Raw genomic sequence first — 13,881 nt, forward strand, 5'->3', positions numbered from 1 at the left:
TTAAGTAGATACTGACAAGACCAAATCCTACTGGCAGCCAGAGGCAATACCAAATGTGCAACATCAGGTGGCTTTCTGTCTAATTGCTTATTAATATGGCCACTGAGCAGTGCCTCAGGAGGCACACCACCCCTCAGAATTGGTGGAGATGAATTTTCTGGCAGGTGCATTGTCTACCAAGCCATGAGTCCTGCTCTTTGCAGGTAAAAGAGGCTTAGAGAGAAACGAAGAGCTTGGTCCTCATTTGGGAGGAAATGTTGGTTTCAGTGCCTGTAATATCTGCTGAAATTTTTTCCTTTTGTGTATAACAGCATGAAAAACTAGAACATAGGTTTATTTTTTAAGCCTTGTGTTCCTAGAATGGTCATTTTAAGCTTTGCCTTGTTCCAAAAACATTGTCTACTCTTACACCTTTAATTTTTAATCTATCTCTATTATTTATTACACTGAGCATAATCCAAAGCCATATATCTGTGGATATTTAAATTAATAACAAAATTAACATTCAACACATCAATTTATATAACAAATGTAAGCTACGAAACACATTGTCTTACCAGCTATGGACTCAGGGTTCAATTTTCAAACATGCATAGTCATTCCTTCAGGGAGACAGATGCAAAATGCATATTCTATCTTCTATTTAGTATCAATCCATTTATTCAAAAATACTTCTTGTAGATTCACTGTGCACCCAATACTCTTATGATTATCCTGAGAGAGAGAGAGAGAGAGAAAACAAAACAAAACGAAAAGGCAGGATGAAGGCATTTTCAGGTAATCTCCATTAAAGCAAGATTGTATGGGAGAGGGAAGCCAAACACAAGGACATGTTAGGTGGTTGTTGAGGGTTGAGAGTGTTCAAGGAAACTCTGTGTGAAGAGAAGTTTTCACTGAGACCTGGGCTGCAGGAAGGAGCCAGCCTTGAAACAAACTGGGTCTTAATGCCCCAGGCAATAGAGCAATGGTACAAATCCCCCCCAGGCACTAATGGTTTCCAATGCCTAAGCAGGAGACTCTCATCTGAGAACCAGTGACAGGAAGACATTCCTTGTCTGAGGGAGGAGCTCAGGGTCTATAGACATGACAAGCCACTTAGAACCACCTTTAAATGCATGGGATGCCGCTGGAGATTTTAAATAAGGGATTTTCACAACCTGATATGTAGCTTTAGAAGATCACTCTTACTACTTCATGGAAAATAGATTTTCATAGTTTAATAATGGACTATGTGGAGTTCTTGCTTGGCTCCCATCGACATCCAAACAAAAGAAAATAGTTGCTTAGTCCAAGATAAAAATAGAAGGTCATAAGAAAAATAAGAAAACACAGGACACACATATTTTTTCTGAATATGATTTGGAAAATATGATTTTCCAAAATGAAGAAAATGTGTAAATTGTTTTTTCTGTCCTCCATGTCCACATTCAGCAGACCTACTAGCACAAGCTCCTTCTGAATGGCCTAAAGCCAGTGGTCAGTGGGATCTGTTACTGCATCTAATCTCATTTGTGCTTCAGCAATGAGCAAAGCACTAAAGAGACTCATAATCACAGGACAGAGAGGCCTTCTATTTTCATGACCCTGACTTGTTGCAAATGAAAAGTTATCTTGTATTTTTGATCGCTTTCTTGTTTGGAAATTCCATATGTCTACAGTCTGTACTTAACCTCGGACAGCATGGACAAGATATCTCCAGAGAACAGAAAGAAGGTTCGCATTTCCCGGTGATGGTCAGACTTACCACAGTTTTGAGTAAGAAAGGCTAAGAATTGCTTATCTATCTGGAAGTCAAGTTCTTAGTGAAAAGTAATAACAGACTAGTAACACCAATGCGCTTGCTTGTCAACCTACAGCTCTTTTAATGTAGAAAATTTAGCTTTTTAAATACAATTCTGGGGCTGATTTGTTCTCTTGTATTGTGGTATCATTCAACTTTGGGACTTTTTTCTGGTTTTTAATTTTATTTCTCAATTAGTGTTCATTACGTTTAGTTCTTTGTCCATTTGTTTTTATCTCTTCACGGTCTAACTCCAGTTTTAGATGTTCACAGAACTAAAGATGAGTTCGCCTCCACAATATGGTCTGTGTACATTCAGCTCTCAAAAGCAATGAGCCAGACATATGTGCAATTAGGGGAGGAAAACAAATTCCCTTTCTTGGCAAATTCCTTCCTTCTGCAGAAGTTACAACAACTGAGCAAAATGTCACTGCAGTTTCCATTTGAATTTTTTTTAATCCTTTGCCCATTTTATTTTTACAAGTGCCTAAGGATAGAATTTACCTTGTTTGAAGACTGACACTTCTTACAGCACATGAAATACCTTTATTTTCACAGCCCTACTGAAAGGTGCAAAGAATACTGAATAATGGCCATCAAAGTACAAGTAGATGAATTCTTTTTTTCAGATCTGAAAAGCAAATAGCTGCAAAGAGAATATGGCCCCCCTTTCTTGGAATGCTTTCTTGGTTATTTGAGGTGTTCAAAGGGGACAGTAAGATATCTCTTGCCAGTGGAGCAAGCGAAAAAGGGAGGGGAACCTGGAACTTCAAACCTATGAGCAGAGCAAATCTTAGGCAGCCCCTACACACACATACACACACACACACACACACACATGCATACACTTCATCAGCATATGCCTTTTTCAGTCTACAAGTGTAACTTACATGGAAGCACTCCCCCGGAAAACCTGACAGCAACATGTACTGTGTACAATGCGATTACTAAAACTTACAAAAACTGCATATATTTTCTATATTGTAGCAGATTTTAAGAAGGTAAAAACAAGCAAATGAATTAATAATAATAGTAACAATAATAATAATACTTCAGACTTGTCATCTGTAAGCCAGTCGGTGAAACTTGGCAGGCTCCCAGAGGTTAACTAATGCACATATGAGAAGCTTAGCTTGGCTGAGTGTGCATTTGATAATTGCCCAATAATTGCTTTTCCCATTTGTTTGATTAATGTACCTATATACAATTCTCTACCAAATCCCCACTCTCATAGGTGTGCACACGCTTAAGAATTCTGTTGTGTCTCTTTCCAGTGTAGTGTTCTGGCACAGTAGGCCCCAATTTGCTATTAACAATGTAACCTTTCTGATAGATGGGAATTTTTCTACATAATGGTTGCTGGAGTCACTTTTTCATCTTGGATGGCATGTGGCAGTTTCCTTGGTTAATTAGGACAAATGTGCCAATTATGTTAATGTTTCTCCCGATACCAATCAGTGAATAATTAGACAAAACACATCTGTCTTTCACAGGGGAGGAGAATAGAAAAAGTATAAGGTTCCTGGCTTCCTTTATTGACATATATGATTAGACAATACCTTACTTAACCAATCCCTGGCTCAGCAAGTTTTTGTGTTAAAATGGTACTGGGTGCCAGTGGCCAGTGAGGGTCTGGCTCTCTCTGCAAAGAATTGAAATCATCTTTTCTTCCTTCATACCAAAAAAACAAAATTCATAGTCCTATTGGTAATGTGTAGTTAAGTCATATATTTATTTGTCTCTAATCTACAGAAATGAATAAGTTCCTGTATGGAATTATTTTAAGCTCTAGAAAATAATTTAACTTTAGTGGTCTAAAAGATTGTGCTGGAAGAAATCAGAAACTTCAGCCCGTGGGACTGGAGTAAAAGGACTGTGACTGTACAGAAGCCACCATGGCGTTCTAGTTTGCTTCAATCTCTATTTAGAGCTTTGTATGGATCTAAACCTCAAAGACTTCTGGTTAGCGGAAAATTCATGTTACCCCATTGTAATTTTATTGACATTGACAGTCTATATTTTGTAGGACTCTAGGGAAGAGATGAAGTTGTATTCAAATTATTTACTGCTATAAGCAACATCTCCATCCTTACTGCCATCTTTGACTGGGTCTCAGAATATCCTAACAGATAGCTTGTGATTTTGTTTCCAATTCAAAGTTTGAATTTCAAAGTTTGAAACTCAAAGTTTCCTAGTAAATATGGCATATATATACATATATAAACATTTAATAACATTCCACTATACATTTATCATCTGAAGATCTCATCAGAAATAATCATAAAGTTTGTATTATTGAGACCTCAAATATAACATCTCAGTTGTTTTTGAGAAGCAGTTGGTTAGAAAATAAAACTACAACTCCCATTTGTAATTTTTCCCTTACAGTGATGATTTTAGTAAAAAAAAAAAAAAGCTCAGAAAAGATAACAATTTTGAAAAACAGTTATAGTTCCTAGCACTCAGTATTCCTCACACATTACTCGTGCTTGTATATTTTCCTTTTACTCAAGGGGCTGAGAAGAATAGAGAACTAAGAGGCTATGGTGGCTAGCTTTAAATTTTTCTTGCTCTATGCCCAAGTATTTGAGTTTGATTCTCCAGTAGTAAAACAGGAAAATCAATATATTCTTAGCAGATGTTTTAACGTAAAATCACCAAACACTACTAGAAATAATGTTTGAATGACCATCTTGTTTAAATAACTCCCCGTTTTTTACTCTCTTAGCTATAAGAACACTAAAAGGTTTGGGTCAGTATTAGGTAGCACAACTATTGTGATATTTGGTTAGGAAAATGCTGGGTAAATAAATGTGCACAAATGAGTTTTCAAAACTGGGATTCAATTTAAGAGTTATTACTTATTCCATACGCAATTGTGAGCTCTATTATTGGGAACCATATATTTTTCTGTCTTTGTCCATGGTATAGATTTTCTTTTAAAAATAAATATAAGGTGTTTAGAAAGAAGAGAATAGATAACATTTAAAATGTGATGGTTGTAAAATGTTGGAGTGACCTCTCAGTAGAACTTATGGAAGCCTGGGCCATTGAGCAGTAGTTTACTGCAAAGCCTTGCTTCCCCTGACAATAAAGATGGTGGTACTGACTTTTATAAAATACCAGTCACTGTGAAACTATAAAACCATGCATCTAAGAACCATAAAGGCTTTTTTCTTAAATCAAACTGCACAGGTAAAGTTGGCAGTCTCATAAACCTTTTCTAGGAACATACAATAGGGACAGTATGCTTCAGTCCTGGGACCTATAATCAAATTGAGAATCACTCGGCTTCATTGCTAAAATCATCCTAGCATTTGAAATGGATGATGAGAGCATCTGGGGAATTCTTAAGCATATGGTCCTCCTACAGCAAGACCTGGGAACCCACCTTCATGCAAGAAAAGTGGAACTATAATGTCTCCTCTGGACCATATACCATTGTGGCTGTGAACAATGGACAGGGCCATTACCAGGAAACTTTACTAAGTGAGAATTTTAAAGATCCATTTACTTATTTACTTACTTACCTACTTACTTACTTATTTGGGGTGTGCATATGACACAGCCTGTGCGTGGACATCTGAGGACAACTTTTAGTCCTCAACCCTTTTTTCAACATGTGGGCCCCAGGGATAAAACTCAGGTCCCTGGGTGTGAAGGGAAGCACCTTTACCTATTGAGCCATCTCACTGCCCTCCAGCATGAGGATTGAGAATCCAGTAGTCATGGACTTTCATACAATGATAAAGTCAAAGTCATATTCTTCCCAAGTGTTTACATTCCTGGCTGGTATTAGAAATTTTTAAAATACTTACTTCTTAACAGAGACATTGAGGATTCTGGGCCATGTTTAAAACACCATATTTTGACAGTAGCCTCTGAGTTAAGTTTTACACCAAGGGGGAAAATATTAAGACTATTGGCTAGCTCTTGCTACCATACACTTCCTCACACTTACCTCATTAAATCCTTCAGCAACCTCTAGCCAGGTAGTCCTCTACCTTGTACAGGTAAAGACTATAGCCAATTCTGTTAGACGCTTACGTTCTTTGTTCCCCCACTTAACAAAATAGTTTCATTGACTATACATTTTTGAAATTTGGTTAATTGAAGTGGTACAAATTGTGTGTGAGCTTATTTTATTTATTTCCATAAGCAAATCAAATATTTTTTTAAAAGCGTCTCGGGAAAAAATTTCAAAGTGTTGAATTGTCTCACCAGCTTTATAGTGAGGCCATTTTGTGATATTGTAGATAATAACTCTCTGCACATACTTTGTTAAATAAGGAAAATCTTAGGATGTAGAAGAGGAATTAAATACACTCAACTTGAAGGTTCATTCCTGACTTCATTATTTTAAGATAAGCAGTAAGATATCAAATTGAAACAGAAATTATGATTGATCCTACACTTTCATATTTTTTGAAAATCTAGATGAAATTATGTAGAAAGTAATGGGGAAGATCACAGAACTTAACAAAAATTGAGACTAGTGTTGACAATTTGAGAATTATCAGGCATAAATGAAGGAACGATTTGGCTATGCAGTGCACAGGACTTTTCAGGTCTCAAGCAGAGTTGCAATGGGCTTCTCTGTTGAGCTTGGAAAATCCAGGTACCTAGGCCCATCCTGTAACCAATAAAATCAGAGCCTCTCCAACAGACTCTAGACACAAAGATGGTGTAAAAGATTCCTGGATAATTTTGGGCACAAAGTTAAGGAACATTGACATAAAGGAGAAAGAGAGAGAGAGAGAGAGAGAGAGAGAGAGAGAGAGAGAGAGAGAGAGAGAAGGCAGAATGGGGATAGTGGGAGGCTTGCATAACAGCATGTAAACATCATAGATAGGGTTTTCTGAGGTGGAGCCAGGGCAGCCTCTTGCCATAGCAAGGTCAGTAACAAAAGATGCCTTTGCATCTGAAAATTAAACAGAATCGCTGATTGTCTTTGAAAGTAAAGTTGGAGCAGAATGATGGGCGTTACCCCAGAGAGTTGCCATCTTGGGAGTGACTGAGAAAATAAATACATACAGTGTACATACAGGGTTGTAATTTTTATGAGATAAAAGGACTGAAGAATGACTGTTGGGAAGACACACATCGTGTGCTCAGATTAAGTGGGGAGCTACAAAAATATTGAGTAGCTTGTTGATGACCCAGGAGCTCATAGGGTCTAAGCAGTAAAATTATATGAATCACCAGTGGCTGCAGTTTCTAAAGGTAAATACTCAGCAACATGGAGTTGTAGATGGCTTTTGGAGTGGTACATAAACCTTCGGGTTATGTCTTCTAGATAAATATCCTCTCTTGGCTATTTGCTAACACTTTCAGCAAGAATTGTATGAATGTATATTTGTTTGCTGTTCTTCGATTGAACACTGAAACAGGATTCACAATGTGAGATTTTTCTTCGCAGAACTATATCATGTTCTCTCTCAGCATACTTGCCGCAGAGCAAGAATATCACAAACCACAGGATGTCTAGATTTAACATCATGAATTTCAGTTCCTCTGTATGTGCAAAGACGTGGTGTCTATAAGACAGATCATAACGGGATGCTGCTTGATTTTTTTTTTAAAGTGTGCCCATTGGAAATATTTTTAGATAGCTTTCATTTTGAAGTCACTAACAGGAAATACCATCCCTGAAGGCCTAGTTAAAGTGATAGAGATTATCAGAGGTGTACCACACGTTCAAGAAGGGATAAGGAGAGAGATGTCACAAAGAACAGGTGTTCAGTAATGACTTGTAATACATATGAGGAATAACATATATATGAGTATGTATTTATCATATGAGTATGCATTTGTCTATTTATTAGACTTATTACCAAAATAAAAATGAACATTAGATTTAATATTGTTAAAATATCTTCGATTAAAAATGCATTCTTGGATGCTTTTAGAAAGTTATGCAATAATAACATTGTCTAACATGATTAGAAAGCACTTAGCAAGTTAATTTATTAACCATTATATTTTAATATGCACCAAATAGCTATTGGTCTATCCAATGCTTACTTACATAGTGCTCAAGCTTTTTAGGTTACCATTATTTCTTTCATATTTTGAGTTCTGTACATGTTGTCTCAATCTCACTTCCTTTTGTAGATTCTTAATTAAATATTTGTGATAATTTTAAACTACTCATTCTATGTTAGGCATAGGTAATTGAACCTCCAAATCCTTAGGAAATGTGGTCTAGAATTGTTCTCGTTTTATAAATAAACAGACCAGGTTGTATAGATGAGAAACCAACTCAAAGCAGACCCACACCCAACATGGCCAAGTTCAGCTTTGAGCTCACATAATCAGTTCAGCCTTTTCTTTGGGGTTTTAAAATCTGCCTTTTGAGAGGAAAATTTCAGCTGTAAGCAGCAGGATGACTCCAATCAAACATAGCAGCAGAATATGCAAGTGGGACGTTCCAATATTGCCTCCTAACTATTCTTCCCACGTTTAATGAAGCTTCACACCTTTTGAACATGAGAAAATGACATCAAGTATGTCCCCCAGTGACAGCAAAGGCTACAGTTACTGAGCCCATGAACAGAAACTGAGTGGTGCCCAGCTCACTGCAGCCATGTCAAGTCATGGTTTATGTGAGAAACCCTTCATTGCTTTCTGTACTTCAACCTATATTCCTGACTTCTTGAGTGTTTTATACACAGTTAAAGATAACTACAAACTCAGAAAGAGTTTCATGTTGTATAAATCAGTTTGCCAAATGGCAGATATGGAAGATAAAAGAGAAAAAAATGTAAAATTAACCAAAATAAGAAGAGAATTAGAAGCCAGACCAGGTACTGACATGTCAGTAACCAAGATTGCCCTGTGAATAAATGTCTTTGGAGCTATTTAATTAATACTGTTTAATATAATAAAAATCTAACACAAGATATGCTATATCTTTTTTCAATATTTTATATATAATATCCAAGGAATTAACTTCAAAATGGAGGAGTCCTTTTCTCTGGCACTGCTGATTCTGGAGCTAGTACATGAAACATATTTGTAAAAGCTAGATGTTACAGCTTTTGCATCTTGATTTCTCCTGCTGATGCAGCTATTCTTTTACATGATAAATAGAATTACCATCATGTATTTTTCCTTTTTATACATTTATGTTTTTATAACTGCTCTAACATTTTGTCTAAGCCAAAAATAATAATTAAATATTATTTCAGCCTACTTTCATTGTAAATATTTTTAAATCAATACTTTACATTTTTAATGTAAAGATAAAGCTGACACCTTTAAAAAAAAGTCATCAGGATTTAAGTATTTCAAAATTCACTGCTTACCCAAAGAGCCATTTTGAGTAATTGCACTGTTGCCAATGATATGGACTCCTGCATGGATTCCTCATAAGACTGGACCAACAACATATCATTGTTTTGGCCCGCACATTGTTTCTGCCTTCTGTAATACTGTTCTATACACAGATTCTCAAGCCAAAAATGCATTTTGTACTCTTTTTCATATATATATATATATATATATATATATATATATATGTGTGTGTGTGTGTGTGTGTGTGTATGAACTAAGGTTCTGCAGCCTGTACCCAAGCATATGCTCTTCCTCAAATATCTCCATCATCTCTATTAACCTAATCTCTTTGCCTCTCAGTAATCAGAATTCCTTACCAAAAGCAAGTGCATATGTCCAGCCCCATCAAGGTCCATCCTCTATATGTTTCAGCCTCATATTTTCTTTATCTTAACACATGTCCTATTGCAATTGTGTGTATGTCTCATCCCCTGCTTCGGTTGAGAACTCTATCAGCAGGTTTTTTTTCCTGTTTGTTATCCAGCATTTAACACAATGATTACACACATATACTCGAAGTTTGTGGATGAGTTGAAACCACAGATTAAAATTATTTTCATTTTTAAAACAGGGTTTTGTGTGTCCCAGGGCAGCCCAGAACTTACCGTATAGCACAGGATGCCTTTGAACATCTGCTCCTCCCCCTGAGGATTATTCTTGCAGTTATGCACCGTCATACCCAGACTGTGTAGGCTAGAGAGCAAATCTAGAGCTTAGTGTGTGCTAACCATGCATCCTGCCTACTCGGACACATACCCAGCCCTATTTTTTGTTTGTTTGTTTGTTTGTTTTAATTTTTAACTTGGTCGAGACTTAACCCTGGTTCTCACTCACGCTAGACAAGTAAGGGCTCTACCATTAAGCCACAGATCTAACTTCTTAGGAAGCCATTTTGCAAACAGACTCTGTGATTTCTAGATAAATTTGTAGAAGTTATTCAACCAACTTATTATTTATTATTATTATTTATTATTATTATTATTATTATTATTATTATTATTATTATTATTCAGAAGCTATATGTGTTTTATATATACTGTGTAGAAATGGTATCTTTGAAGAAAGACTCACTAAATATAGGGCAGATAGACTGGAATGCAGATGGCAATCAGGTCCTGGGAGTCTCCGGAGTAGCTGGAGCTCATCCTTTAGTTCATGCTTCTCTGCTAAAGCCACACAGAGGTGAGGCAGCTATCCTCAATGACACTGGGGGTTTGAATTTCTGGTCCCCAGAAGAACTGTAGCCATAGCTAATTCTACTTAATTAAAATCATGTTTTACAGAATGGCCCCCACTAAAACTATGTAGTCTTAATTCTAGCATCCAAACACAAACCACCTTATTAGAACCTAAAAGTGTGCATAGCAGGTTTCACCCCACTGTGTGCCCTGTTTTCATTCATATGTGAGGACACCTTGGCTAAGCATTGATAGGCAAGTTCCAGAGCATAAGAGACAGCAGTGGTTAAAAAATAAAGGAAGAGGGGAGAAACTGAAAAGCCTGGCACGGTGGGCTTGTGCCTGTAATTGTAGCACTTAAAAAATACTCACGTAAGAGAATCATGTATTCAAGGCCAGTTTGGGCTACATAGCAATCATATACCAGATCAAAATTCTATACAGCTTACATTCTAGAGGAACAGAATTGGTAAAAATTTTAGTAAATGAGATTAAAAAAAAAAGTTTTTGAAAAGGTGACAGGTTGGAGTATAGGAATAAATGGGGCCTGAAAGTGCAAAGGCTGACCAGGACCAGATAAACCGAGAACAAGGATACGGGAGGGGCGGGGGACAGCACGCATGACAGCATCTCAGGGGAGGTTGATTCATGCAGATTTAGAGACACCAGCAGATTCAGTGTCTTCCTGTGAAGAACACACCAGTTTGCATGGAGGCCTTTGCAATAGGGCCTGCAAACGAATAGATAGTGCCATATGAAGTACATGAGTCTAAAAGATAGTGTCATGCGGAGCGCAGGAGTCAAGCCCTGAAAGGGAGGAGTTCTCTGGCAGCATGGAGATCCACACTAGTTCATTGTAAGGGCGTGAGGTTAATATTAACTAAGGAGGCGTTGGAGGTCTTGAGATATGTGTAGCATGCTTTGGGAGATTTGGGTATCTCCCCCAAATATCGAGGAGCAAGAGGAAGTGTAGAAGGGAAGGTGTAAGATTCTTCTGGCAACCCAGGAGAGAAATGGTGACTTGAACCCAGGATGGTGAATGGAGTAGACAGGCCGACTAGGAATGTAAAGGCTTTCCCCTGATTACTCATTGTCTCTGTGATATTAGATAATATAATAGGAGGGGAGTCAGTAGTAGCGGTGAGAGAATCTTGCTGTGCTGTTCAACAGTAAATGGTTGGAGAGAGAAAGAATGCAATAGGCATCCAGAGATTATCTTTAACTAGCTGTAGGCTGAGCATGGCCTTGGCTTGGGATAGCTGTGAGAGCAGGAAGGGCAGGTTGGAAAAGTCTGTTTAGGACACTGTCAGACAACTGAGTGCATTACAAGATAGCAGATACTAGGTGCTGGAGAGATGGCTCAGCTGTTAAGAGCACTGTTTGCTCTTCCAGAGGTCCTGAGTTCAATTCCCAGCAACCAAGTGATGGCTCACAACCATCCATAATGTGATCTAAAGCCCTCTTCTGGACCTGATGCCTGAGAATAAAAACAAGAGGGATGAGAGAGAATGATCTGGAACAAGAGTATAAATAAAGACACTTACCCAAACCCAGGCTCAGGAGACAAAATATCTTCTACGTGGCGAGACTCCAGAAGGAACACTCATGTCAAGAGGCATGAAGTTTAGATGGGGAACAGAAAAGGTAGACATTATAATAACATGGCACTCTTGAGAGTGATGCTGCCTCGTTCCACAGCAAAAGAACCCTAACCTGTTTATACCAGGGGTCTGATTTCAGAGCTGAGGCTGTGGCACAGCATGGGTACAGGAACACCGGAGTGTGAAAATTTGCCAGAGCTCCCCTCTTCTGTGGTATTTTCTAGTACTTATAACCCACCACTTCTTACAAGGGCACTATATAGGTCAGCACAGGGAACTGCTAGAGCAGAGCTTCTGTGATCAAAACAGTCATTAGGGGAGAAAGTGAGCGCACTTCCTCGAGTACCTGAGGCATCCACTTCTACACAGGCGCTTCTCAGGTCCTATGTTCCTAGCACTCATTGAACCACTGAAAGAAAATGTGTCTGTATATATGAAAACAAAAAGATCATACACCAAACAGGTCAGGCTCTAAAAATCTTTTGTCAACTGTGTAAATTGAATTCTTTCTTCCATGTAATACACCCTTCAAATAAACTAGAGGTTCTAATATCTTTTGAGATCTCTTTATGCCATTTGTGATTAGGATAGCATCACTGTTGTTAAACAGGTTATCAGTCTATGTACAGAAAAAAACAGAGGCAAGTCATGTGCCTAAGAGTTGAATGCAAGTCATTATTTAAGGAGACACTCTTTAAGAAAAATTAGCAGGGATAATATGAGCAAAAGGAGAAAGACAAACAAGGAGACTGATTAAAATATAATCTTAGCAGAAAGAATCCATACAATCCCATGGAATCAGAGAACTGCATCCCAGAACTCCGTTGGAATTTATGAATCTATATATACACAGAACAGTGACAGACAAGGAAGTTGTGGGGAAGAATGTAAACTCATAGACATATCCAAGGAAAAGAGAATCTATATATCTGAGGGATGGCATTCAAGGAGGGATAACATGGCTTGCTGTCAGTCCCACCTTCAGTGTGTAAGAAAGTTTTCTTTAAGATGAGACAGTGAAGAGACATCATGGCCATGCCAACTTTTATAAAGGAAAATATTTAACTGGAGTTGGCTTACAGTTCAGAGGGTCAGTCCATTATCATCATGGCAGGCAGCATGCAGGCAGACATGGTGTTGGAGAAGGAGCCAAGAGATCTACATCTTGATCTACAGGCAACAGGGGAGACAGTTATCTGCTAGGTGAGCCTGAGCTTCTAAGACCTCAAAGCCCGCCTGTAGGAACACGCCTCCTCAAATAAGACCACATCTACTCCAACAAGGCCAAACCACCTATAAGGACTGCCCCTGTGAACCTATGGGGCCATTTTTATTTAAACCACCACAGACAGATAACCAAGGCCAAGACTAGACCAAGAAATAATAAAGTACACTGTCAGTATTGTCAAGTAGATGTCTGATAGTCTATTTTGGGGCCTTGCATACACACATAAATATATTGCAGCTAGTCACTGGCATCATGTCTGCATCAGATAACAAAACTCATACATAAAAGGACCCTATTCTCTTTCTCCCTACCATTAATGCAAATATCAAGAATGTTCCAATGATTCCAAATTGATGTGATTACAAATAACGGCTCTCATCTGTACCTCCACCCACTTCTATTTCTCGGGAGTATGGTTGCTTTTTGATTTCCCCTCCTAATGCTGGCTGTCTTCTGTGGATTAGAGCAGGCTAACTGACAGTCCCCTGCATTATAGAAGTAACTTAGAACTGTGCTCTGTCAAGTTCACTGACAGATTTAGAGATTAATTTCTAGACTTCTTACAGTGCTGAAGAAGCTCTTTAAGATTTTGAAAATGGCAACAATATTGACTCCCTTCCACTAAAGGTTACCTGCGTCCATATCCACTGTAAGGCAGGAGGGACTTTAACTGTGGTAAATATCAATGTTGTTTTCTTTTATGGAAAAACTGATTCACAGGGAAACAAATCTTGCCAGGATAAAAAAAAAAAAATAGTT

The 13,881-nt window shown here is 38.0% G+C and overlaps 1 protein-coding gene across 2 annotated transcripts in view; it reads left to right on the forward strand.

Annotated features, from left to right (window-relative positions):
* Positions 1-13,881, forward strand: part of UNC5C (unc-5 netrin receptor C) — a 344,814-nt gene that overhangs the window by 257,822 nt on the left and 73,111 nt on the right. The gene's annotated exons all lie outside the window — the stretch shown is intronic.

Source organism: Acomys minous (genome assembly GCF_964271855.1).
Source record: "Acomys minous genome assembly, chromosome: 14".
Lineage (NCBI taxonomy): Eukaryota > Metazoa > Chordata > Mammalia > Rodentia > Muridae > Acomys > Acomys minous.